Here is a 25,575-nt window from a genome sequence, read left to right as displayed (position 1 = left end):
ATGAGATCCCATTTGTCAATTCTTGATCTTAGAGCATAAGCCATTGGTGTTTTGTTCAGGAAATTTTTTCCAGTGCCCATGTGTTCCAGATGCTTCCCTAGTTTTTCTTCTATTAGTTTGAGTGTGTCTGCTTTGATGTGGAGGTCCTTGATCCACTTGGACTTAAGCTTTGTACACGGTGATAAGCATGGATCGATCTGCATTCTTCTACATGTTGCCCTCCAGTTGAACCAGCACCATTTGCTGAAAATGCTATCTTTTTTCCATTGGATGGTTTTGGCTCCTTTGTCAAAAATCAAGTGACCATAGGTGTGTGGGTTCATTTCTGGGTCTTCAATTCTATTCCATTGGTCTATCTGTCTGTCTCTGTACCAATACCATGCAGTTTTTACCACTTTTGCTCTGTAATACTGCTTGAGTTCAGGGATAGTGATTCCCCCTGAAGTCCTTTTATTGTTGAGGATAGCTTTAGCTATCCTGGGTTTTTTGTTATTCCAGATGAATTTGCAAATTGTTCTGTCTAACTCTTTGAAGAATTGGATTGGTATTTTGATGGGGATTGTATTGAATCTGTAGATTGCTTTTGGTAAAATGGCCATTTTTACTATATTAATCCTGCCAATCCATGAGCATGGGAGATCTTTCCATCTTCTGAGGTCTTCTTCAATTTCTTTCCTCAGTGTCTTGAAGTTCTTATTGTACAGATCTTTTACTTGCTTGGTTAAAGTCACACCGAGGTACTTTATATTATTTGGGTCTATTATGAAGGGTGTCGTTCGCAAAAATACTCAACAAAATTCTGGCAAACCGAATCCAAGAGCACATCAAAACAATCATCCACCATGATCAAGTAGGCTTCATCCCAGGCATGCAGGGATGGTTTAATATACGGAAAACCATCAACGTGATCCATTATATAAACAAACTGAAAGAACAAAACCACATGATCATTTCATTAGATGCTGAGAAAGCATTTGACAAAATTCAACACCCCTTCATGATAAAAGTCCTGGAAAGAATAGGAATTCAAGGCCCATACCTGAACATGGTAAAAGCCATATACAGCAAACCAGTTGCTAACAGTAAACTAAATGGAGAGAAACTTGAAGCAATCCCACTAAAATCAGGGACTAGACAAGGCTGCCCACTCTCTCCCTACTTATTCAATATAGTTCTTGAAGTTCTAGCCAGAGCAATCAGACAACAAAAGGATGTCAAGGGGATACAGATCAGAAAAGAAGAAGTCAAAATATCACTATTTGCAAAGACTTATTTCTAAGTAGCATGTTCAATATACCAGGAAATGTAAAGATGGAGAAGTGAGGATCATGACATTTACTCTTATGAGACTTTGAATGTTATGGTGGTGGGACAAATGCCATTCAATAACAATAATGCTACAATAGATACTGTAAATTAACATAGCATCAAGTAAGCAGACCTTAAACACGAGGCACTTAGAATGGCCGAAGACTGTAAGAGAGATATATATCCCCTTGCTAACCTCTGTACAAAGTTCCAATATTTATTCTTCAAACAACATCAGAGATGTGAAGCATTACATCTACTGATCCAAAGTAATGCAATTACAATATTCTAAGAGATATGAGCAATAACTACCACAAAACCTATTCAGTTCCCAAGTAGGTAGAGTAGTACCAGCTTTGAACGGCTCAAAGCATTAATAAGATGATATGGAGTGAAAAGACCTGTGGAGACTCTAATAACAAACAATAATTAGGTTTCTTTGTGATTGTTATAATCTACTCCAGAGGTGTTCAACAACGGAAAGTGTTGTTACTGTACAGGCTAGTGTTCTTCCCAAGTTTATACCATTAGGGTACCAACATGGTATTGCTGTGGGTAAGAGCTTCAAAGAGGATATTAGTGCTGGAGGAGTCATGAGGATGGGGTCCTAATCCTATCCAATTAATGTCCTTACAAGGGGAAGAGCATCTAAAGATGCACAGAGTAAAGACACAGTAAGGACACACAGCAGCCACCTATAAGCCAAGAAGATCTTCAGTAACACGAGACTCATCCATACCTTGATCTTGGACTTCAGCCACCAGAACTACAAAAAAATAAACATATGTTATTTCAAATCTCTGGTCCTCTGTTTTCTTTTTATTGGCAGAACTAGTGGATTAATTCAGAGCCAGAACCCACAAGATAATTGATAGCCCTTAACGTATATTCATGTTTAAAATAATCCCAGAGACATGACTGTTCATTATAACTGCCAGAGGGAAACCAACATCTCACAGGCTGAGAGGTTGTCAGTTTCTATGCTTTATCATGAATTAGTTTTTATTATAGTGGAGGTTTAATATTGAAGGAGAAATGTCACCTGTAGGATCATGTGTTTGAACACTTGGTTCCAAATTTGGGGGTGGGAGGGTTGATAGAACCTTTAGAGAATGTAACCTTGCTGGAGGATATAGAATTTATAGTAGCCATATGGCATGGACCTTCAATGGTTATATCCTTGCCTTATTTCTTCTTGTACCCCATGCTCACTTCCTGTGTGCCAAAGAAATGTGCACCACCCTACTAATGATGCCTTGTCATGTCTTCCCTGTCATTATGAACACATAGACAACCTTGTGGTAAACATTACTCTACCTAAGTAATATGAAATCACAATAGAACATCAGTGACCTGTGGATTGCTTATAGAATGCAAAGTAATAGTTACTCTGTACTCATTGTTTTCTATTTACTTTAAATCATGATGCATAAAAGTGTCCTAAAAATGAGTCAATAATTATCAGAGTCCATAATGTTAGCCCGAGAAATGGAGAATGGTATTTCTAAACTTTATTATCTTTATTCATCAGTATCACTGTATGCATGTCTGTTGCAGTGAAAGCAATTTTAGCTTCAGAAATGTTTAGATCAAGCCAAAGTTGCATCACACTGATATTTTCCGTAGTGGCATTTGAAGAATAAAATAAAGGAGAATGCCCAAGCACTCCACAAGGTTGTCTTCCTTTTCCCGACTTTGCTATGTGTTGTTCAGTGTACAGGTTTAACCTACCCCAGGCCATGTCTGTGTCCTTTAGATCTACGACCTTGCCATTACAAATGAAAATTTTTGTCTTCAGAACATGATTTTTTTTTACCTACCAAGGTCAAACACAGGTAAAGTTAATCTGCTACCCCACTTAGTCCCACTACGTCAAACATGCCCATGATCTGCAGGACTTTACACAACAAATCTCTTCTTTACTCTCAGCCTCTCTGATTTCTCACAAGCATCTGGCTTCTACAACAAAGACTTTAAAGCCATATTTTAGAGGTTCGCCATGGAACTCATCTTCTGCCATATTTCAACATGCAATAAACATGTTTTTTGTCAGCTAGTAACCATGTATCAAGTCCCTCTTAGATATATCTTTCTTGGAATGTGTTCTAACAGTACTGGGCCCATACCCAAGAAGCACTAGAGACATCCCCGACCATCTCTTCTCAGAATCAGTCCCACGGGCGCTTGTCAAATTGACCAAAAAGAGGAAATAAATTACAAAATCTGCACTGACTACTGTATTTACAAGTGTGCCACTGTAATTCAATTAAATGTCCAGATAGAAACAGACACAAGAAACCATAAAACACAGTCAGTTAAGAATTGTATGTCTTCTACAGGGAAGCTTCCCCCAAGTGTCCATGTTCCCTGCATTTTGGGGGTTGGCGTGAAAACAGTTATTTGTGTCTTGCTGCATTACATGGATGATCTACTCCAGAGGTGTCCCACACAGTCAGCCTTTCTCAAAAGCTGAAGAAAACATTGTCTCTACCAATGCCAACAAAGCATGTTCTTTCATGATGAAAAGGGAGAAGTGGAAAATTAGAAAAAAAATCTATGGAGATTTGAAAGGAGGAGGAAGAGTTGCCAGTGGCCAGGTAGAAACAGTCTAACAGGGCACACACAACCCCTGAGTCAGCCACAAGCCACTTGCCTTCAAGATAAAAGCAGCATGGGTTCACAGCTCAGCATGAAATCCCCTTGACCTTGACCCCTACGGACTCAAAATGCATCATTCTTTAGGAGAAAAGCTGTCTTTAATCTATTTCTGTCTTCGGACTATCTTTAAACAGTTGAAAACTATATATCTGTATTATATAAACCAGTTTACATAAGAAAGTCCTCCCCCCCACTGAAACCCACCTATTTCATATTTCTCTCCTACTACTTCAGGGACTGTAATCTAGTCAGCATGAAGCAATATATATTTTCCATGATAAATTAATTATGAAATTATGAATGCTAAAGCACTCAGCTAATAGTGCTCAGACATAATCATATTAAAGAGACTATTTCTCTACACTATTATTTTCAATCTTGTTAATTATATCTTAAAACTGGGATAATCATAGGGTAATGAGCCATATGAGAAAGAAAGGCAAAAGAAACAAAATAAGGCAAAATGAGGCACTATGTAAAGGTCTACAGTCCCTAATTTGGTTAGCTACGTTCTTTGGAAAGTCTTATTCATCTTGTTATCCACTGACCAAGTTATTAGATAAAGAGTTGGAATAGTGGTTCTTAACCTCACGTCCTGGCTGCTTTGGAGTTGCATATCAATATTGTGCATATCAGATGTTTATATTATGATTCCTAACAGTAACAAAATTATGGTTATGGAGTAGCAACAAAAATAATTTTATGGTTGGAGGTCACCAAAACATAGGGAACTGTATTAAATGGTCACAGCATTAGGAAGGTTGTAACCACTCAATTAGATGCAAAGTATGAAATACTGGCATAGCACATATTCAAAGATTGGTGTTTGTGGTTTTGCTTTTCTCTTTCTGAGGGTCTGCTAAATCTGAAAACAAAGCAAATAAACAACTAATCAATAAATGTAATATACAGGTATTGCAGCTTTTGTATGCAACTAAAGTGAATTAAATTTTTCATCTAAAAATAGAAACACTGCCTCTATTTTTAAGGGAAATATATTCGGTTTTGTTTGTTTGTTATTATTTTATTTTTCACAGTCCAGTTGTTGCTCCCCTCCCAATATGCCTTCCCACAGTTCCTCATCCCATTCCTGCCCCCCTCTCCCCGGTCTCCAAGAGGATGTCCCCATCCTCACCAGGTCTCACTAATCCCTGGGGTCTCAAGTGTGTCAAGGGCTAGGTGCATCTTCTCTCACTGAGGCCAAATCCGGCATTCCTTTGCTGTATATGTATTGGGGTCCTAAAACCAGCTCTTGTATGTTGCCGGGTTGGTGGCTCAATGTCTAAGAGATCTCAGGGGTCTGGGTTAGTTTAGACTAGTGGTCTTCCTATGGGGTCTCCTCCCTCCTCAGCCTCTTCCAGCTTTTCCCTAATGCAACCACAGGGATCTCTGACTTCAGTCCAACGGTTGGGTGTAACATCCGCATCTGTCTTAGTCAGCTGCTTGTTGGATCTCTCAGAGGACAGCCAGGTTATGCTTCTATCTGTAAGCACAACATAGCATCAGTAACAGTGTTGGGCCTTGGAGGCGCCCCATGAGATGTATTCCAAGTTGGGCCTGTCACTGGACCTTCTTTCCCTTTGTCTTTTCTCCATTTTGTCCCTGAAATACATTTAGACAGGAACAATTCTGGGTCAGAATTTTTGACTGTGAGATGGCAACCCCTTGATACCTTGTCTTTTTACTGGAGGTGGACTCTTTAAGTTCCCTCTCCCCACTGTTGGACATTTTATCTAAGGTATCTCCCATTGAGTACTGAGAGTCTCTTACCACCAAAGTCTCTGGTACTTTCTAGAGTACCTTCCATCCCCTGTGCTTGCTTAGTTCCATTCTTTCTGTTGGCCCTAACACTTTCTCTCCTGCTCTCCCCCCACATACTTGACCATGTTCTCCTTTTCTCATCCCCCTCTCCACTCCCATCCAGCCTCCACCCACCATCTCCTATGATTGCTTTCTTTATCCTCCCAAGTGGTATTGAAGTTTCCTCACTTTGGCCCTTCTGTTTGTTAACTTTCTTTACTCTGTGGATTGTATCCTGGGTATTCTGTTTTTTGTGGGTTTTCTTTTTGGCTAATATCCACTTATTAGTGAATACATACTATGTATGTCCTCTGGGTCTGAGTTATCTCACTCAGGTGGATATTTTCTAGTTCCATCCATTTGCCTGCAAAATTCCTGATGCCCTTGTTTGTAATAACTAAATAGTATTCCATTGTGTAAATGAACCACATTTTCTGTATGCATTCTTCCATTGTGGTACATCTGGGTTGTTTCTAGCTTCTGGCTATCACAGACAAGGCCTTTATGAGCACAGTGGAGCTTATGTCCCTGTGGGTTGGTGGGCAAGTATATGCCTAAGACTCATATAGCTGGGTCTTCAGGTAGATCTATTTCCCCTTTTCTGAGGAACCTCCAGAGTGATTTCCAGATTTGTTGTACCAGTTTGCAATCCCACCAGCAATGGAGGAGTGTTCCTCTTGCTCCATACCCTTGTCAACATGTGCTGTCTCTTAAGTTTTTGATCTTAACCATTCTGATTTGTATAAGGTAGTATCTCAGGGTCATTTTGATTTCCATTTCCCTGATAACTAATGACTATGAAGATTACTTTAAGTGCTTCTTGTCCATTCAAGATTCCTGTGTTGTGAACTTTCTGTTTAGGTCTCTATCCTCTTTTTAAATTGGGTTCTTTGTGTTTTTGGAGGTTAGCTTCTTGAGTTCTTCATATATTTGGGATATTTGCCCTCTTTCAGATGTAGGGTTAGTGAAGTTTTTTCCCAATATGTAGGCTGCCAATTTGTCCTATTGACTAATGTCTTTTGCCTTACAGAAGATTTTCAGCTTCATGAGGTCCCATATATCAATTCTTAATCTTAGAGCCTGAGCCACTGGAGTTCTATTTTGGAAATCTACCCTGCCCCCCATGGCAATGAGTTCTTTCCCACTTTCTCTTCTATTAGATTCAATGTATTCGGTTTTATGTTAAGGTCCTTGATTCACTTGGACTTGAGCTTTGTGCAAGGTGACCAATACAGATTTTTTTTTCATTTTTTACATACCAACTGCCAGTTAGACCAGTGCCATTTAATGAAGATGCTTTCTTTTTCTATTGTAAATTTTGGCTTCTTTGTCAAAGATCAAGAATATGGGTTTGTTTCTGAGTCTTCAGTTCTATTCCATTGATCAACCTGTTTCTCTCTATACAAATGCCATGCAATTTTTATCATTATTACTCTGTAGTATAGCTTGAAGTCAGGGTTGGTGATTCCTCCAGAAGTTCCTTTATTGTAAAGAATTGATTTTGCTATTCTGGGTTTTTTGTTTGTTTGGTTGGTTGGTTTTCATATGAAATTGAGATTTGCTCTTTCCATATCTGTGAAGAATTCTGTTAGAACTTTGATCGGGATTGCTTTGAATTTATAGACTGCTTTTGATAGGATGACCTTTTTTACTGTGCTAATCCTACCAATCCATGAGCATGGGTGATCTCTCCATTTTCTGAAGTTTTCTTTGACATCTTTCTTGAGGCATTTGAAATTTTTGTCATACAGATTTTTCACTTGTTTGGTTAGAGTTACTTCAAGATATTTTGTATTATTTGTAACTATTGTAAAGGGTGTTGTTTCCCTATATTCTTTCTCAGCCCTTTTATCATCTGTATAAGAAAGGCTACTGATTTCCTTGAGATAATTTTATATTCAGTCACTTTGCTGAAGTTATTTATCAGCTGTAGAAGTTCTTAGTAGAATTTTTGAGGTTGCTTATATATATATACTAATGTATCATCTGCAGATAGTGGTACCTTGCCTTCTTCTTTGCCAATTTGTATCCCCTCGATCTCTTTTTGTTGTCCTACTGTTCTAGCTAGAACTTCGAGTACTATATTGAGTAGATATTGATTTTAGTGAGATTGCTTCAAGTATCTTTCCATTTAATTTGATATTGGTTGTTAGTTTGCTGTATATTGATTTTGCTATGTTTAGTTATGGGCCTTGAACGCCTGACTTCTCCAACACTTTTTGTCATGAAGAGGTGTTGTATTTTGTCAAATTCTTTTTCAGCATTGAGTGAAATAATCATATGGTTTTTTCCTTTGAGTTTGTTTATATAGTGAATTTCATTAATGGATTTTTGTATATTGAACCAACTTTGCATCCCTGGGATGAAGCCTACTGGATTGTGATGAACAATGGTTTTGCTCTTTGTTCTTTGATTCAGTTTGCTAGAATTTTATTGAGTATTTTGCATCTATATTCATAAGCAAAGTTGGTCTGAAGTTCTCTTTCTTTGTTGGGTTTTTTGTACGGTTTAGCTATCAGAGTAACTGTGGCTTCATAGAATGAATTGGATATTGTTCCTTCTGTTTCTGTTTTATGGAATCATTTGAGGAGTATTGGCTCTTCTTTGAAGGTCTGGTAGAATTCCATGCTAAAAACATCTGGCCCTATTGGATTTTTTGTTTGTTTTTGTTTTGTTTTGTTTTAAGATTTGTTTAAGGACTTCTTCTATTTCCTTAGGAGATATAGGACTATTATGATAGTTTACCTGATTCAACTTTGGTATGTGGTATCTGTCTAGAAAATGACCCATTTCAATCTAGATTTTCCAGTTTGTTGAGTATAGGCTTTTGTAGTGGTATCTGATATTTTTTTAAATTTCCTCAGTTTCTGTTGTTATGTCTCCCTTTTAATTTCTGATTTTGCTAACTTGGATCCTATCTCTGTACCCTTTAGTTAGTTGTGCAACGGATTTATCTTGTTGATTTTCTCAAACAAGGAGCTTTTGGTTTTGTTGATTCTTTGTATTGTTCTCTATGTTTCTATCTGGTTGATTTTGGCCCTGAGCTTGACTATTTACTGCGCTCTACTACTCTTGCCTGTGTACGCTTCTTTTTGTCCTAGGATTTTAGGCATGGTGTTAAGTTGTTAATGTAGGACATCTCCAATTTCTTTACTAGGTTACTTATAGCTAACTAGGTTCTACTTAGCACTGCTTTCATTGTGTCCCATAAGTTTGTGTATGCCATGTCATCATTTTCATTAAATTCCAACAAGTCTTTAATTTTTCTTTATTTCTTGAGTATTTTTATTTATTGAGTAGAGATTTGTTCACTTCCCATGGGTATATGGGTTTCTCTGATTTTTTTTGTTGTTGTTGCTGTTGTCGTTGTTGTTATAGAAGTTTGGCTTTAGTCTGTGGTGATTTGATAGGATTCTTGGGATTATTTCAATCTTCTTGTATCCGTTGAGGCTTGTCTTGTGTCAGATTCTATGGTCAATTTTTGAGAAGGTACCATGAGGTGCTGAGAAATGTTTTAAGGTGAAATGTTTTGTATTTCATTTGGCTCTCTATTAGGTTTACTGTATCTCTGCTTAGTTTCTGTCTCAATGGCCTGTCAATTGGTGAGTATGGGGTATTGAAGTCTCCTACTATTATTATGTGGGTTTGAATGTGCATTTTAATCTTCAGTAAAGTTCTTTTATGAATGTGAATGCCCTTACATTTGGGGCATCGTTGTTCAAAGTTGAGATTTTTCTCCCGGTAAATTTTTCCTTTGATGAGTAAGAAGTGTCCTTCTCCATCTTGCTTAATAACTTTTGCTTGAAAGTCTATTTTATTGAATATTAAAATGGCAACTTCTGCTTGTTTCTTGAGACCAATTGCTTGGAATTTGTTTTCCAGCCTTTTAATCTGAGAAAGTGTCTCTCTTTGTCATTGAGGATTTTTTCTTGTGTGAAGCAAAATGCTGGGTTATGCCTGCATATCCGGTCTGTTAGCATTTATCTTTTTATTGGGGAAATGAGTCCATTGATGTTGAGAGATATTAAATACATATGCTTGCTATATTTGTTGTAGGTAGTATTATGTGTATGATTTTCTCCTTTTTGTTTTTTTCTGAGATGTTTAATTTCTTGGTCTTTTATTTCATGTAGCTACCCTCCTTGTGCTGGAGTTTTCCTTCTAGAATTCTCCGTAGGGCTGTGTTGGTATATAAATATTGTTTAAATTTGGTTTTTTCCTGGAATATTTTGGTTTATCCATCTATGATGATTGAGAGTTTTGCAGGGTATAATAACCTAGACTGGCATTTGTGTTCTCTTATGGTCTGTATGACCTCTGTCCAGGCTCTTCTGGCTTTTAGAGTCTGTTCCATAGCTTAGTGTAATTCAAATATGTCTGCCTTTATATGTTACGTGATCCTTTTCCCTTACAGATTGTAATATTCTTTCTTTGTTCTGTTGATTTAGTGTTTTGATTACTATGTAATGGGAGTATTTTCTTTTCTGGTTCAATCTATTTGGTATTTCATAGGCTTTATGTACATTTATGGGCATTTCTTTCTTTAGGTTAGGGGATTTTCTTCTATGACTTTGTTGAAGATGTTTTCTAGTCCTTTAATCTGGGAATCCTCACTTTCTTCTATTCCTATTATTCTTACTCTTGGTCATTTCATTGTATCCTAGATTTCCTGAATGTTTTGGGTTAGGAGCTTTTTATGTTTTGTATTTCCTTTACCATTATGTCAATATCCTCTAAGTTATTTTCTATGCCTGATATTCTTTCTTTTCTATCTTGTGTTCTGTTGTTGATGCTTGCATCTGTAGCTCCTAATCACTTTCTTAGCTTTTTCATTTCCAGGGTTACCTCCACTTTTTATTTCTTTATTGTTTCTAGTTCCATTCTTTAAAGTCTTGTACCTCTTTATTCAATTCCCTTACCTGTTTGGTTGTGTTTTCCTGTATTTTTAAAAGAATTTATTTGTTTCATCTTTAAGGGCTTCAACATGCTTACCTGTGTTTCCCTATGCTTCTTTCGGTGAGTTATTTAGATCCTCCTTAAAGGATGCTATTATCTTTGTGAAATTGGATTTTAGGTCAGCATTCTGATTTTCAGGTGTGTTGGGGTATCCAGAGTTTGCTGTGATGAGAGAACTGGGTTCTTGTGGTTCCAAAGTATCTGCCTGCAGCAGATCTTCTGGTAGACCTTCAAACTGTAGGGTCTTCAGAGGATCACACTGATGATGTACCCTGGTGGGAAGGGAGGTAGAATTCAAGTGAAGAGGATGGGATCTGAGTTCACTGAGCTCATTGGGGAGTCCCAGCTGCTACAGTAATTAGGAGTGTCTCTTACCTATTGCCAGGTTGCTATGGGTACAGAGGATCTCCTGGGAGCCTTCAGACTGTGGGGTCTTTAGAGGGGCAGACATGCTGATGATCTGCCCAGGCAAAAGGTGCAGGCTAGAAGGGGAGTCAGGAAATCCATTTGTAAATCTGATGTCAAAACCATCAAGTTTCAAGGCGCAAAGTGCAAGTTGTAGCATGAGTATTTCATAAATTATAAATTTTGTAGATAAATAAAATTCAACATGAGCAAAACCAAAGTTATTAAGAAACAACTTGAGTCAAATGGTGAACCTACTTTATTCTAAACTGTGTATATCGAGATAGATGTGGTAACACGTATCTGCATGACAGATGCTGAGGATAATAAGACTAGACTGTGTACTTATTGAACCACATGGTAATATTAAATCCCAATAATAGTTTTTTTACATTTTCACTTTCACAACAAGTAAATGTTTCTTGAAAAGCTCTTAACTGAGGGAAAGTAAATGAAGGGAGTTTCAATTAATTATCCTCTTCCTGAGTTAGAGCAAATTAATCTTCCTTCTGTAGTGAGCCAATGGTTGAAGTGAAATGTCAGAGGCTGTGCCTGGTTGAGTGGGAAAAGGATTTTCTTTCTGTCGGTTTCTAGAACTAAGAAATCAAAGTACAGATCAAAAGCTAGATTGAATGAACTTAGTATTTTGTTCAATGTTTATGCAGAAACTGTGTTATGTTTATCATTTTTAGTACTCTGAATAGTTTTCCAAATACAATTTCATCAACTGGCTGCTCTGAGAGTTCTATGCAACTTGTACAAATTCATTAACCCAGAATACATAGAAATAATCCTAAAGAGCAAATGCGTACACAATCAAATATTTATTGTGCCCAAAGGTAACCAATAGTTGTCATATGAGTTGGGAAGGTTGTGTCAGCAATGAAGATAAACAACTTGTGTTGAACTGCACATCAGCAGAGGGACTCTACATACACAATAAGAATATCTAAAGGAGTAATGATTAAAGTCCTTTGTTTGAAATTTTATTCAGAAAAAGAACACCATCTAAATATATTTCTATCTAAATATAATAATTGATGCTTTGTGGCATATATTAGAAAATGTTAAATTGAGATTATTTTTAGATACTAAGACATTTAGTGATTACCTTGCAGTAGTATTTTGAATCCATGAATTTTATGAAACCATTAAAAACCTATTTCTATTGAGGAGGAAAGAGAGGCAATTTTAAACGTCTTTCTGGAAATAGGGGAGAATCTGTGTAGAGGATTCTGAGGAGATGCTACCTATATATACCTCCTTAACTCTCCACTCTAACATACCATCATCAAATTCCTCTTTTGTTGTTGTTTAAATGCCAATAGTGTCTTAGCCACTGAATCAAGCATGCTAATGATTTATAATCTATAATACTTGCAGAGAAACTAGACAAGGTTACTCTGTACAGCATCAAGCCTGTAAATCCTAGTTTTCTGGAATATAAGTCAGAGAGTTCAAGGAAGAAGCTAAGAAGACTGCCTAAAGCAATATTGGATTTATATGATCAAGCCTAATCTCTTTGCTTTAAAGGCAAAGGGGCAAGTGATATGGACAGTTTTACCTGCTCTTGAAAGTCAAAGACAGGGAAGAACACTTCATTGGAAGATGAAATGGAGACCTCCTAATTCTCTACCATTGGCCATAAAAGAATAAATCCTTTTGCCTTCCTCTGTTTTTCAGGGCATCTTGTATGTCAGACACTAGAAACACCAGATCTAAGGAACAGGCAGTGAACAAAACAAAACTAGAGATTCTGTAGCCTGAGAGATGAGCATTAAGAAGGAATTAATTCTTCCTTATTCAAAAAAGGTGACACTGGCTCTGTTTGGCTTAGGGGGAATCATCTTCCCTGTAGGTATTCTTTCTTTCCCAGTATAAGAACAACCCAAAACTCAGGGCAGAATTGTATAGGCAGTGATGATAGAGTAAACATGAGGGGGAAAGTAATGGCAAGAGAAAGATAAATATCAAAAAGGAAAGGAAAAGTGTACTTCTAAAAAGTCTCTAAATACAGCTCATTGAGAGAAGAAATTATATTCTGAAACATAGATGCTGCTGGAGAAATCACATAAGACATACTAACAACCCAGGTCCATAGGGTTAAAGATGTCCTTTAGAAACGACAATAATTTTCTTGGCTAGTGTGTGAGACTAGTTGAACACCTTTTGAAGTCAAAGACTGTGTTAGCAGTTCAAATCACTCAGAAAATAGTGATATCAGTTCCTAAAATGTACTAAAAACAAACAAACAAACAAATCAAAACAATAAATACATCCAAATAAAGAGTTCAGGATGGATGATAAGGATTTTATAAATACAAAGGAAAGACAAGTAAAGACCAACATTAAAATGAAAAACATGCTCTGGGCTACTCTCTATGCCCTGAGCTGGCCCTGTGGCACAGATCTCTGTACCCATATCCCACTGGAAGAGAGCTGGTTTCTAAAAAGTGCTGACACTGGTAAGACCACCATTTCTGCTCGTATTCCTGGCCCAACAAGAACCCATCCAGAGTCCTTAGGACACAGGAACTGAGGAACATTCTGGGGCATGATCTTTCTGGTTTCTGCCTGAGCCCTGAGCTGGCCCAGTGCTACAGTTCTCTATACCCAGATCCCCTGGGGAGAGACCTGATCTCCCAGTACTGCTGTCATACAGGCTTACAAGAAGGTAAAGCCACTGTCAGAGGCAGCAAGACCAACTAACCCCAGAGATAAGCAGAGGCAAGAGGCAAGGGCAAGAACCGAAAATAGAAACCAAGGTGACTTGGCATCATCAGAACCCAGTTCTCCCACCACAGCCAGTGCTGGATACCACTTGGAAAGCAAGATTTTGTTTTAAAATCAAAACTCACAAAGATGTTAGAGGACTGTAAGAAATACATAAATAACTCCCTTAAAGAAATACAGGACAACACAGGTAAACAGGTAGAAGCCTTTAAAAAGGAAACACAAAAATCGACCAAACAGGTGAAGGAATTGAACAAAACAATCCAGGACTAAAAATGGAAATAGAAACAATAAAGAAATCACAAAGGGAGACAATCCTGGAGATAGAAAACGTAGAACAGAGATCAGGAGCCGTAGACGCAAGCATTACCAACAGAATACAAGAGATAGAAGAGAGAGTCTAAGGGGCAGAAGATACCATAGAAAACACAACTGTCAAAAAATGCAAAACACAAGGAGCTCCTAACCCAAAACATCCAGGAAATCCAGGACACAATGGATGTTCAAACCTAAGGATAATCGGTATAGAAGAGAGAGAGAAGATTCCCAACTTAAAGGGCTAGTAAATACCTTCAACAAAATTATAGAAGAAAACACTTCCATAACCTAAATAAAGAGATACCCATAAACATATAAAAATCCTACAGAACTCCAAATAGATTGGGCCAGAAAAGTAATTCCTCCTGTCATGTAATAGTAAAAAAAAACCAAATATGCAAAACAAAGAATATTAAAAGCAGTAAGGGAAAAAAGTCAAGTAACATATAAAGGCAGACCTATCAGAATTACACCAGATTTCTCAACAGAGACTATGAAAGCCAGAAGATCCTGGTCAGATGTCATACAGACCTTAAGAGAACACAAATGCCAGCCCAGGCTACTATACCCAGCAAAACTCTCAATTAACATAGATGGGAAAACCAAGATATTCCATGACAAAACCAAATTTACACAATATCTTTCCACAAATCCAGCCCTAAGAAGCATAATAGATGGAAAACTACAACACAAGGAGGGAAACTACACCCTAGAAAAAGCAAGAAAGTAATCTTGCAACAAAACCAAAAGAAGAGAGCCACACAAAGATAATCCCACCTCTAACAACAAAATAACAGAAAACAACAATCACTAATATCCTTAATATCTCTTAACATCAATGGACTCAATTCCCCAAGAAAAAGACAGACTAGGTCCTGACATTTTGCTGCATACAGGAAACACACCTCAGTGATGAAACAGCCACTACGTCAGAGTAAAATCTTTCAAGCAAATGGTCCCAAGAAACAAGCTGGAGTAGCCATTGTAATATCGAATAAAATCAACTTTCGACCAAAAGTTATCAAAAAATAAAAAAAAGATAAGGAAGGACACTTCATATTCATCAATGAAAAAACCCACTAAGGTTCTATTGTTGTGTGTGCCAAACTATGAAGATACAAATAAATGAATCGAAAATGAAATCCAGTTTTATAAATTTAGTGTGCAGTAAACTTTGAACCTAAATGGTTCGTAACAACTTAGGTGCTAAAGCTTTGGTCATCAACTAGTGGCACTGTGTAGAAGTCACTGGATTATGATAGTTCTGGTAGATGAGGATATAAGAAGTGGGCTAGAAGGAGGTGGGATCTAATTGGAGGAAGCATTTCATTAGTATGTGCTTCTGAAGGGATGAAGAATATATCTCCCTGGTTCTTCTAGCTGTCGCCATCTTGGTCTCTCTTACTTTTCTATATCTACCTACCTCTTGTCATCCCTCCATCCTCATTTTTACTTTCTCAGTTCCTTTTCCACCTCCTCTTCTCTCTTCTTCTTCCACCACCACTCTTCCCTCCATCCCCTTCTCTTTCTATCTTTCATACTATCATGATGAACAACTCTGTTTTCTCTAGCATGCTCAATCTCATCACTGAACTAAATGTCCATAATTAAAAGTTTTGAAATATTAAAAAATTACATTGTTTCTGGTGTTTTTCTCCCAGGGATCTATCTGATTAAAACAATGGAGTATTTTAATTTGATTACTTGAAAAGTGGCCTAGTTTAAAAGGTAACACTAATATTCCACAAACCCTTGAATATTGAAGTAAATAAAGGTATACATACATACATACATACATTCATTCATACATACATACAACTACTACTACTACTAATAATAATTTTTAAAAACCCTGCATATCTGACATCAGTTCAATTTCTTTAGCTGAAATATTTTCATTCACATTCATGTGGAATGTTTTCAAAATCAATTACTTCTCTTGGTCACAAAAGAACAGTGGTAGATGCTTTTCCAATCTGTAGGCTGCCTTTTTGGCATATAGATAGTGACCTTTACCTTATAGAAGATTTACAGTTTCTTGAGATTCCATTTAACAACTGCTTATCTTACAGAATAAGCCACTGGTGTTCTGTTCAGGAAATTATCTCCTCCACCATTGCATTCAAGGTTATTTTCCATTTTCTCTTCTGTAAGATGTAGTATATCTGGTGTTATGTTGAAGTCCTTGATCTACTTTGACTTAAACTGTGTACAGAGAGATCTATTTACATTCTTCTACATATAGACATCAAATTAGAGCAGCACCATTTACGGAAATGCTTTCTTGTTTAGAATTCTTTATCAAAATTCAGGTGCCCATAGGTATATGGATATATTTCTGGCTGTTCAATTTTATTCCATTGATCAACCTGTCTGATTCTCAACTAGTACCATACTGGATATTTTTCTTTGTTTGTTGGGGTGGTTGTTTTGTTGAGTATTTTTGTTGCTGTTTTGGTTTGGTTTGTTTTTTGTTTTTTTTTTTAATCAATATTGCTCTATAGTACAGCTTGAGGTCAGGGATGGTGATTCTTCCCAAAGTTCTGTTATTCTTCAGGATTGATTTGGCTATCCCAGATTTTTTGTTTTTCCATATGAAGTTGAGAATTGCTTGTTTTGGGTCTACCAAAATTGTGTTGAAATTTTGATGGGGATTGTATTGAATCTATACATTGCTTTTGGTAAGATGGCCATTTTCACTATTCCTGCCTATCCATGAGCATGGAGAATCTTTCCATATTAAGGTAGCTTCTTCAATTTCTTTCTTCAGGAATATGAAGTTTTTGTCAGACAAATCTTGCCTGGTTAAAGTTATACCTAGATATTTTGTAATATTCATGGCTATTATAAAGGATGTTGTTTCCTTAATTTCTGTCTCGGCCTGTTTATCATTTGTATAAAGGAGGGATACTAATTTCTTTAGGTTAATTTTGTATCCAGCTACTTTGTTGAAGGTGTTTTTCAGCTGTAGGAATATTGCCCCCAAAAGTTTATGTATACTATCCTATCATCTGCAAATAACGATACTTTGACTTCTTTCTTTCCAATTTTTCCCTTTTATCTCCATTAGTTGTGTTATTAGTCTGGCTGGACCTTTGAGTACTATATTGAACAGATAGGGAGAGAGTAGACAACCTTGTCTTGTCCTTATTTTAGTTTCTTTCCGATTAGTTTGATTTTAGCTACTGGCTTGCTGTATATTGCTTTGATTATCTTTAGGTGTGTGTCCAGTATTTCTGATTTCTTTAATATCTTTAACAGGAAGGGGTGTTGGATTTTATCAAAGGATTTTTAGCACCAAAATGAGATAATCATGAGACTTTTTTCTTTCAGTTTGTTTATAAGCTGGATTACATTGATGGATTTTCATATATTGAACCATCCTTATATCCCTCAGATGAAGCCTACTTGATCTTGGTGTGTTCCTGAATTCAGTTTGCAGGAAGGTTACTGAGTATTTGTATTTTTGCATCAATGTTTATAAGAGAAAAATAGTCAAAATCCTTAGTCATCAGGAAATGCAAATCAAAGCAACTCTAAGGTTTCATCTTTCAATCATCAGAATAACTAAGTTCAAAATCTCAAGAGATGGCACATACTGGTGAGGATGTGGCCCAAGGGGAACACTTCTTCATTTCTGCCAGAAGTGCAAACATGTACCACCACTTTGGAAATTATTTTGTCAGTTTCTCCGAAAAGTGGGAGTAGTCCTACCTCAATACCCAGCTATGATACTCCAGGGCATATACCCAATGTTCTTCAACAACCCACAAAGACACTTGTTCAACTATGTGCATAGCAGCTTTATTCATAATAGCTGGAAACCAGAAACAACCTATATGTCCCCTAACTGAATAATGGATAAAGAAAATGTGGCACATCTGCCCAGTGGAATTCTATTCACAAAGACATCATTTATATTGCTGGAAAATAGATGGAACTTGAAAGTATCATTCTGAGTAAAGTAACCCAGTCCCAAAAGGACATGCATGGTATGCACACACTTATAAGTGTCTATTTCCCATAAAATACCAGTACCATGTTATAGTCCACAGACCCAAAGAAGAGAAACAAGAAGGAAGGCACAAGCAAGGATGCTTGATTCTCACTTGAAAGAGGGGAATAAAATAGTCATAAGAAGCATATGGAGTGAAAGAACTGAGAAGGAGGGGGATGAGGAGGAGAATGGGCAGGTCAGCATCAGGTGTGTGAAAGGACATGAGAGATGGGTGTGAAAATGAATGCAAATCTGCAACTGAGAGGGGTGAGGAGATATGTGGGGAGCATCTCCAGGACAAGAGAGAATCCTGGGATAAAGGAGACTCACAAGAATCAATAGGAATGACCTTAGTGTGATGCACAACATTGGGGATATGGAACCTACAAAGGCCACCTCCTATAGCCAGGCACAAAACCCAGTGGAGTGATAGAAGATCAGCCTACCCACAAAACTTTCAGCCCAAATATATTCTGTTTAAAAGGAATGCAGACAGGGGGTATGGAACAGAGACTGAGGGAATGTTCACCAATACTTGGCACAAATTAAGACCCATCCCATAGTCAAACACCAATCCCTGACACTATTAATCATACTCTTTTATGCTTGCAGGCAGGAGCATGTTGTCCTCTGAGATGCTCCACGCAGCAGCTGACTCAGACAGATGCAGACACTCAAAGCCAAACAGTGACTAGAACTTGAGACTCTTATAGAAGAATAGAAGGAAGAATTTCAGCCCTGAGAAGGTAGAAATTCTCAGGAAAACCAATACAGTCAACTAACTTGGACCCTTGGGGCTGTCAGTATCTGAACCACCAACCAAAGAACATACATGGGATGGACCTAGACCTCTCCCACTCATACGTAGCAGATGTTCAGTTTGGTCTTCCTGTGGGACCCAAATACCTGCCAGAGGAGCTAGCCCTAACGTTGTGGCCTGTAAATGAGATATGATCTTCTAGCTGAGTTGGCTTATCTGGCCTCATGGGTAGAGAAAGTGTTTATTCTTACAGAAACTTGAAATGCCAGGATGGGGGAATGCCTGGGAGAAGGGGAGGAGGGATGTGGGAAGGATTGTGGGATGAGGTGAGCAGGACAGGGGCAGTGAGAAGGACATAAATAAATAAGTGAAAAATTAAATTAAAAACGAAGGACAGAGATAGACATGTAACATATGGTTTTAGGATTGTTAATAATATTATCGATTGATAATTAGCCAAGTGGGTTTTAGTCAAAACTACACACAAAGAAGACTAGAAAAGTTAATTGATAGGATCGCACTTCCTATAATTATCACACTGTTCATCAAAATCCTATTATATGTAATATGAAAAGAATAACCAAAACATTTTTGAGTTAAAATATTATTGAACTTTCTTTGAACATAAACTAATAACATCAAAATAACCATAAAAGAGCAAAAGAGCATAACCCCTCATAATCCAGAGTATCTTCATAAATAGACAACTCGAATCAGAGAGAATCACAATGGAACAAAGAGATTGCAATTTGAAAGGCAATAAAGACTCTTGTTTTAGCTAAATCAATGGAAGAAGGTAGAGATAGTCTCTATAAAATCCCCCACTAATAAAGGAAATATGACAGTTAAGGAGGCTGTGATCATTTTAAGAAGACAGAAAATAATTCCAATAAAAAGAAAACAATGAAAATAAACTGATAAACACAGCTAAAATTGATACACAGCAAAACTTCAGTGTCTTTAAAGGCAAACACAATTTTGTATCAGTTTGGTCTACTTAGGAATGCTTTATTATCAGATAAACCCAGAATAAATTCAGCAATCAAGCCACTGCAAAGTATAAGGCTCCGTGATATTAGTCATATTGGCACTCTGCTACAAGATCATCAGCATCTGTCTCTATAACTTTTCAATTTTTTAACACTGAATCTCTGTATCCTCAGACGTCCATCCCTTCATCCCCTTATTTAATTATAGTTCTTGGTAGCCTCCATCCTACTGTCTATGTCTATGACTACTGAAAGTATCTCATACGTATCTCATAAGGGAATAAAATAGTATTTGTTGTTTTATTACTGGCTTGTTTTACTCAACACAATGTTCTCAAAGTAAATACGTATTGCACCAAACATCAGAATTTCTTCAATCTAACTAAAGAATGTTCCATTCTCTGTGTGCTTATTTGTTCATTGCTGTGTATGTATTTGGGTTTCCTCCATGTTTTAATTGTTATGAATAACTATACTATCAACACAGCTATAAAGATATCTCCTAAAGTCTGTATACTCCCAGAATCGAATTTCTGGATCTCTCAGAACTGGAATTTCAGGATCATATGTTAGTTCTATTTTCAAGCACAATCATATTGTTTTCCTCTGCAGGCACAGAATTTTATAAATGCACCAACATACTGCATGTGTTCTGATTTCTTCAATCACACACCTACTTTGTACTTTAATGGTAGTCATCTTAATACAATTAAGTTTAACAGTAGAGTACTAATGATATATGTTAGCTCATTTCAGAAAAAAGAAATGATTTTTAAAACATAATTCAGAGATAAGAATGAGAAATAAGCATAAATTTTGAAGTGATTGAGGCAGTCATAAAAATACATACAAAACTTTCTGACAAGACATTTGAAAGTTTAGAGGAAATGGATTATTTCCCAGCAAAATATGTATTGCCAAAATTCACCCAAGAAGAAAGGGGAAACTTAAATACACCAGTTACCATAAAAGAGTTTAGAAAAAGATGCTTAAAGATCTATCATTGAAAAAGGCAGTGGGAACAGATGGCCATCCAGCTGAGGTTTATGTAACATGCATTTTATATAACCTTTAAGAAAGAGAGCTGTTCAAAGTTAAATTATTTCAGGCCTTAGGGGGAAAAAAGATAAAAGCCTTCCACAGTTCATTTTACAAAGGCAATATAACTTTCAAAATAGGGAAAATGGAACAATAAAAGACGATGATAAAAAGATGTTGTTTATGAACAAAGATGAAATTGTATTAAAATGGGAGGAATTACGTTTAGACTATGTTCCTTTTATGTGTTTTGTTGTTGTCATGTAAGTAACATGGTCAATGGATGCTTCTGTGTCAAAATAACAGAAATGAAATAAAGATAAAGGCACCCTACCATGCCCTCATGAAGCTTTCTCTTTAGCATGATGAATATCAAAGTAAAAGTAGTGAACACACACACTTGCTATATCAGATGATGGTACATGAAAGAAAGAAGACTGAGCAGAGACACGCAGGCAGATGTTAAGATGGAGTTAGTCACTTTGCATTGCGCATACCTTTTATCAGAGATGGTGCTCCACTAGTGATCGAGCAGACTGCCATAGACCAGAAAGCGCTATTGGAGATTAGTGAATAGAATGGATATCACAAGAGGCCATTCCAGGCAGAGGAAAAGTCAGTGAAGAATGCCATGAGACACTGTGGATAGCAGTGTACCTGCTGCAAAGCAAGGCCGGAAGACAGGGCAATATGTTGTCAGGAAGAAAATAGTGCTGAGGTCATCCAGGGTATTGAGTGAAACTGACTCGCCCATGAAGGAGCAGCTGCAGCACTTTCAACAAAGACCTGGAGTTATTTAACTTCTGTCCCAGTGTGCGGCTCTGACCAGTGTCGTGACACTGAAGTGCAGAAACTGAAGGAGGTGTTCTGTATACCTAACATAGGGGTTCAGATGCCTTGGATAAAAATCGTGACAGTCAAAGTGTTAGGAAATGTTGTGTGTGTGTGAACATGTGTATGTGTTTTTTGTGTATATGTTTATATGTATCTATGTGTATGTTTGTATGGGTATGTGTGCATATTTTTGTATGCATGTGTGTTTGTGTGTGTATGCATGTGCATATGTGTGTATGTGTATATATTTCTGTGTATATGTGTGTGTGTTTTATGTGTGTGCACATGTGCATGTATATGTGTCTGTCTATGTATGTGTGAATGTGTTTGTGTGTACAGGTTTATATGTACCTGTGTATGTACATGCTTGTGTGATATGTGTATGTGTTTGTGTAAGTGTATGTATATATATACATATGAGTGTGTGTATGTATGTGTGTGTGTGAGAATGTGTGTATCTGTGTATGCATGTGTATGAGTATGTGTGAATGTGTTTATGCATATGTATGTATGTGTATGTGTAATATACATGTATGTACATATATTTATGTAGATGTATATACATGTATTGTGTATGTTAAAATATAAGATGTTTACATGTTAAATATAGAAATGCATATGTATGTATTAAATATAAACATACATTTAAGATAGAGTGGAATAGGGAAAGGACTGTTGAAATAAAATATAATTGGTGGGAAGATTTCAAAGTCTAGCTAAGATTTGTTCCTTTTTTTCTCCATCTTCAGTGTAACAGATGTGGGCATGGAGTAGAAGAAAGATTAATCACTATTTGGCCATGTAAAATCCATTATGTAAGCCTAAAAGTCAAACTGATATAAAAGTTTATTAAGAGAGCTGTTTAATAAAACTCCCATTAGACATTCTTCTTTACAGTTTTCTTTTTTAAAAAATTAGATTGCTAGATTGCTTTGCTGACTTATTATTCTACATGCTAAAGTGAAAACTCTGTTTTAATTGAAATCAGAAACTAGATATGTATTTGTACTTTTATGTCTTAATTTAATAATGCCTCCAACAATCAAGCCTTTGTAATGAGATACATAATTAAATAAATTGAACGAAGTTTTTAGGAGACAAAAATATCTCCTTTTCAGGACATAAGTTTTTAACTAGAAAGCTCAGGAGGATATAAACAACTGAAATTAACATAAAAATTGATCAAGGTGAATATATAGAAGTTAAATGCATGAAATATTGGTTTTGCTCTTAATAATGAGAGAATAAAGTGTGGAATAACAGTAAGAATAGTATGAGACATTTAGGTATAGATTTCATAAGAAGGAAACTATATACAGAGCAAAACACTGTTTTGTTAAAGAATATAACATATCAAACAATAGAAAGTCATAACAGTTTAGAAGGATGTTTTGAATACAACACATATAATTTTAATGTGCATAATTATATAAAATTTCACACAAATCATCTGACTATTAAATTTATGTATTCAAATAGCCAAAAAATCTGATTTATAATAAGTAAAATCTTCTCAATATTATGACTAGGAAATGAGTGATTTGACTTACCATACATCAGAGGAAATATGAATCCATAGGAATTAAAGTATTTTTGGCATGGAGAGGTTCATGTATGCCGATCGCCACAGCTGCAGCAGAAAATTCACAAGCCTAAAGTCTGTTTTAATTACATAGTGATTTCGAGTCAGCCTGGGACATGTAAAGCCTGTGAATCAAAATACATAAGGAGGGAGAGGTCCTGTGGATGTCTATCAGCGGTAGAGTGCTCAACCTAACATATTCACAGGCAATTCCTCATACTTGAAAAAATGCAGATATGTTGGACATATGAGAAAGACAGTATTTTTATTAAGGAAGAAAAGAACTCTTAAATGAATAGAACAGGGAAAAGTAGACACATGTTTAGAAAGATGTAACATGAACACTATAACCACATAATCATAAATACCACATGGTTAAACACTTAGATGTACAATTAGATGTTAGTATCATGTTAGAAGAGAATCTAATGAAAATACAAACACAGAAGGACTGTAGAGATACATCTCTACGCCCTATAAGGACCAGAAGCTACTTTGCTATATTGAGGTTAGACATCCCCTGAGTTCCAGGGAAATTGCTGCTTCTATTCCATATACCTAAGTAAAGTGCTATGGAATCCATATGAATGCTGGATAAGCAGGAGATATGCAGTGTCTACACCATTTGTAAGTTACTCTAATTATATGTGTTTCTGCAAAATCACCATCACCACTAGAGCTGTCTTCATGCTATTTAGAAATGTAGGCAACCACCACTATAATAAGAATTAGACCAAACCCTGACAAATAGAGGCAGATGCTCACAGCCAATCATTAGACTGAGCACGGGGTTCCCAATGGCAGAGTTAGAGACAAGACTGAAGGAGCTGAAGGGGTTTGCAACCCCACAGGAAGAACAACGATATCAACCAACCAGACACCCCAGAGCTCCCAGAGACTAAACCAACAACCAAAGAGTACACATAGAGTGACCCATGTACTCCAGCCGCATATGTAGCAGAGGATGGCCATATTGCATATCAGTGGGAGGAGAGGCCCTTGGTCCTGTGAAGGCTCGATGTCCCAGTGTAGGGGAATGCCAGGGCGGGAAGGCAGGAGTAGGTGAGTGAGTGGGTTGGGAGAGCACCTTCACAGAAGTAGGAGGGGATGGGATAGGGGGTTTCCGGAGAGGAAACCGGAAAAGGGGATAACATTTGAAATGTAAATAAAAAATCCAATAAAAAGGAAATAAAGAATTAGAGAATCCGACTTAAGAAAGATCGAAATCTTAGAAATTACAAAGAATATATTCACATTATCTACATTATATAAAATGAAAATTACTCTGTGACAAAATGTAACACAGGCAAATAGACAGGCAACTACTTTCGGAAGGAGACTCTAACAGAAAAAAAAAGTCAAGTAAAGATTTGTCAGATTCACCTGAGTAGAACAGACATTGAATGGAGAGATGGGCAAAATAAAAAGAAGCAATTTGTAGCAGTGTAAAGCTAAACTATTGCAGGGTGTATAACAAAATGTTCAAGCTTACAAAAGAGATACAGATTACAGTGGCAATGGACTCATTACATACTCACTGGGCAGGAAAAAATAATGACTGTGGCTAACCTACATACAGAAATTGCATGCTCTTATAAATTAACAATTGAAATGTAAATCATAATATTTATTTTTCAAAAAATCAGTGCATTTTAAATCACATTTATAGATTTGTGTAAGACTGTGTGCAAGTGAAAAAAATGTTAAAAATATAATGAAGAGTACATTACTATATGATGAAAGATTCAGTGCAGGTTTGAGTGGCCAGTTCAAGTTTGCATTTTTGAAATAAAAAAATTCAGGCTGAAATGCTGTTTATAATGGCTTCCACTTCCACCCAAGATATAGAAAGGTGTGAAAAAGCTACTCTCACAAATAAATAAACATTATTTTACTTTTCCTGAACTAATTTTAAAGTTGGGATAGCACAGCAACCAAATGGTGTGAAATCTTAAAGATTGATGAGCAAACAAGAGGCAAAACAATGAATGAAGCATAGAGTAGAAAGAGGCCAGATGGAGCATCAGTGGCTACGAAGACCTGAAATATCCCAGACATTCTTTCATTTTTGAACACTGATTGGCCTGTAAGAATGGAATTCACCAGAGCCAAAGACACATAGGAATTTTGTGCTATATGGATTTGCATCTTTAAGACACTTCATCAAGTGGTAGACAGAGAGGACCAGCATTTCTGA

At 36.7% G+C, this 25,575-nt stretch overlaps 1 long non-coding RNA gene across 3 annotated transcripts in view; it reads right to left on the bottom strand.

Moving 5' to 3' along the window:
• Positions 1–25,575, bottom strand: part of LOC120097925 (uncharacterized) — a 56,576-nt gene that overhangs the window by 6,816 nt on the left and 24,185 nt on the right. The window contains exons 6-9 of one of the 3 annotated variants that reach the window (XR_015641330.1): positions 23,347–23,503; positions 11,098–11,204; positions 10,759–10,994; positions 2,048–2,074 (exon numbers count right to left, since the gene is read on the bottom strand). This is a non-coding gene — a long non-coding RNA (uncharacterized LOC120097925). Of the gene's footprint in view, positions 1–2,047; positions 2,075–4,998; positions 5,450–10,758; positions 10,995–11,097; positions 11,205–23,346; positions 23,504–25,575 lie in introns of those variants that run through there. The other 2 variants (XR_015641329.1, XR_015641331.1) reach the window with 2 other exon arrangements.

The sequence above is a fragment of the Rattus norvegicus genome, chromosome 17 (assembly GCF_021556685.1).
Source record: "Rattus norvegicus strain SHRSP/BbbUtx chromosome 17, alternate assembly SHRSP_T2T, whole genome shotgun sequence".
In the NCBI taxonomy this organism is placed as follows: domain Eukaryota; kingdom Metazoa; phylum Chordata; class Mammalia; order Rodentia; family Muridae; genus Rattus; species Rattus norvegicus.
Note: the sequence above shows the minus strand (reverse complement) of the source record. Positions and strands in the feature narration are given on the sequence as shown.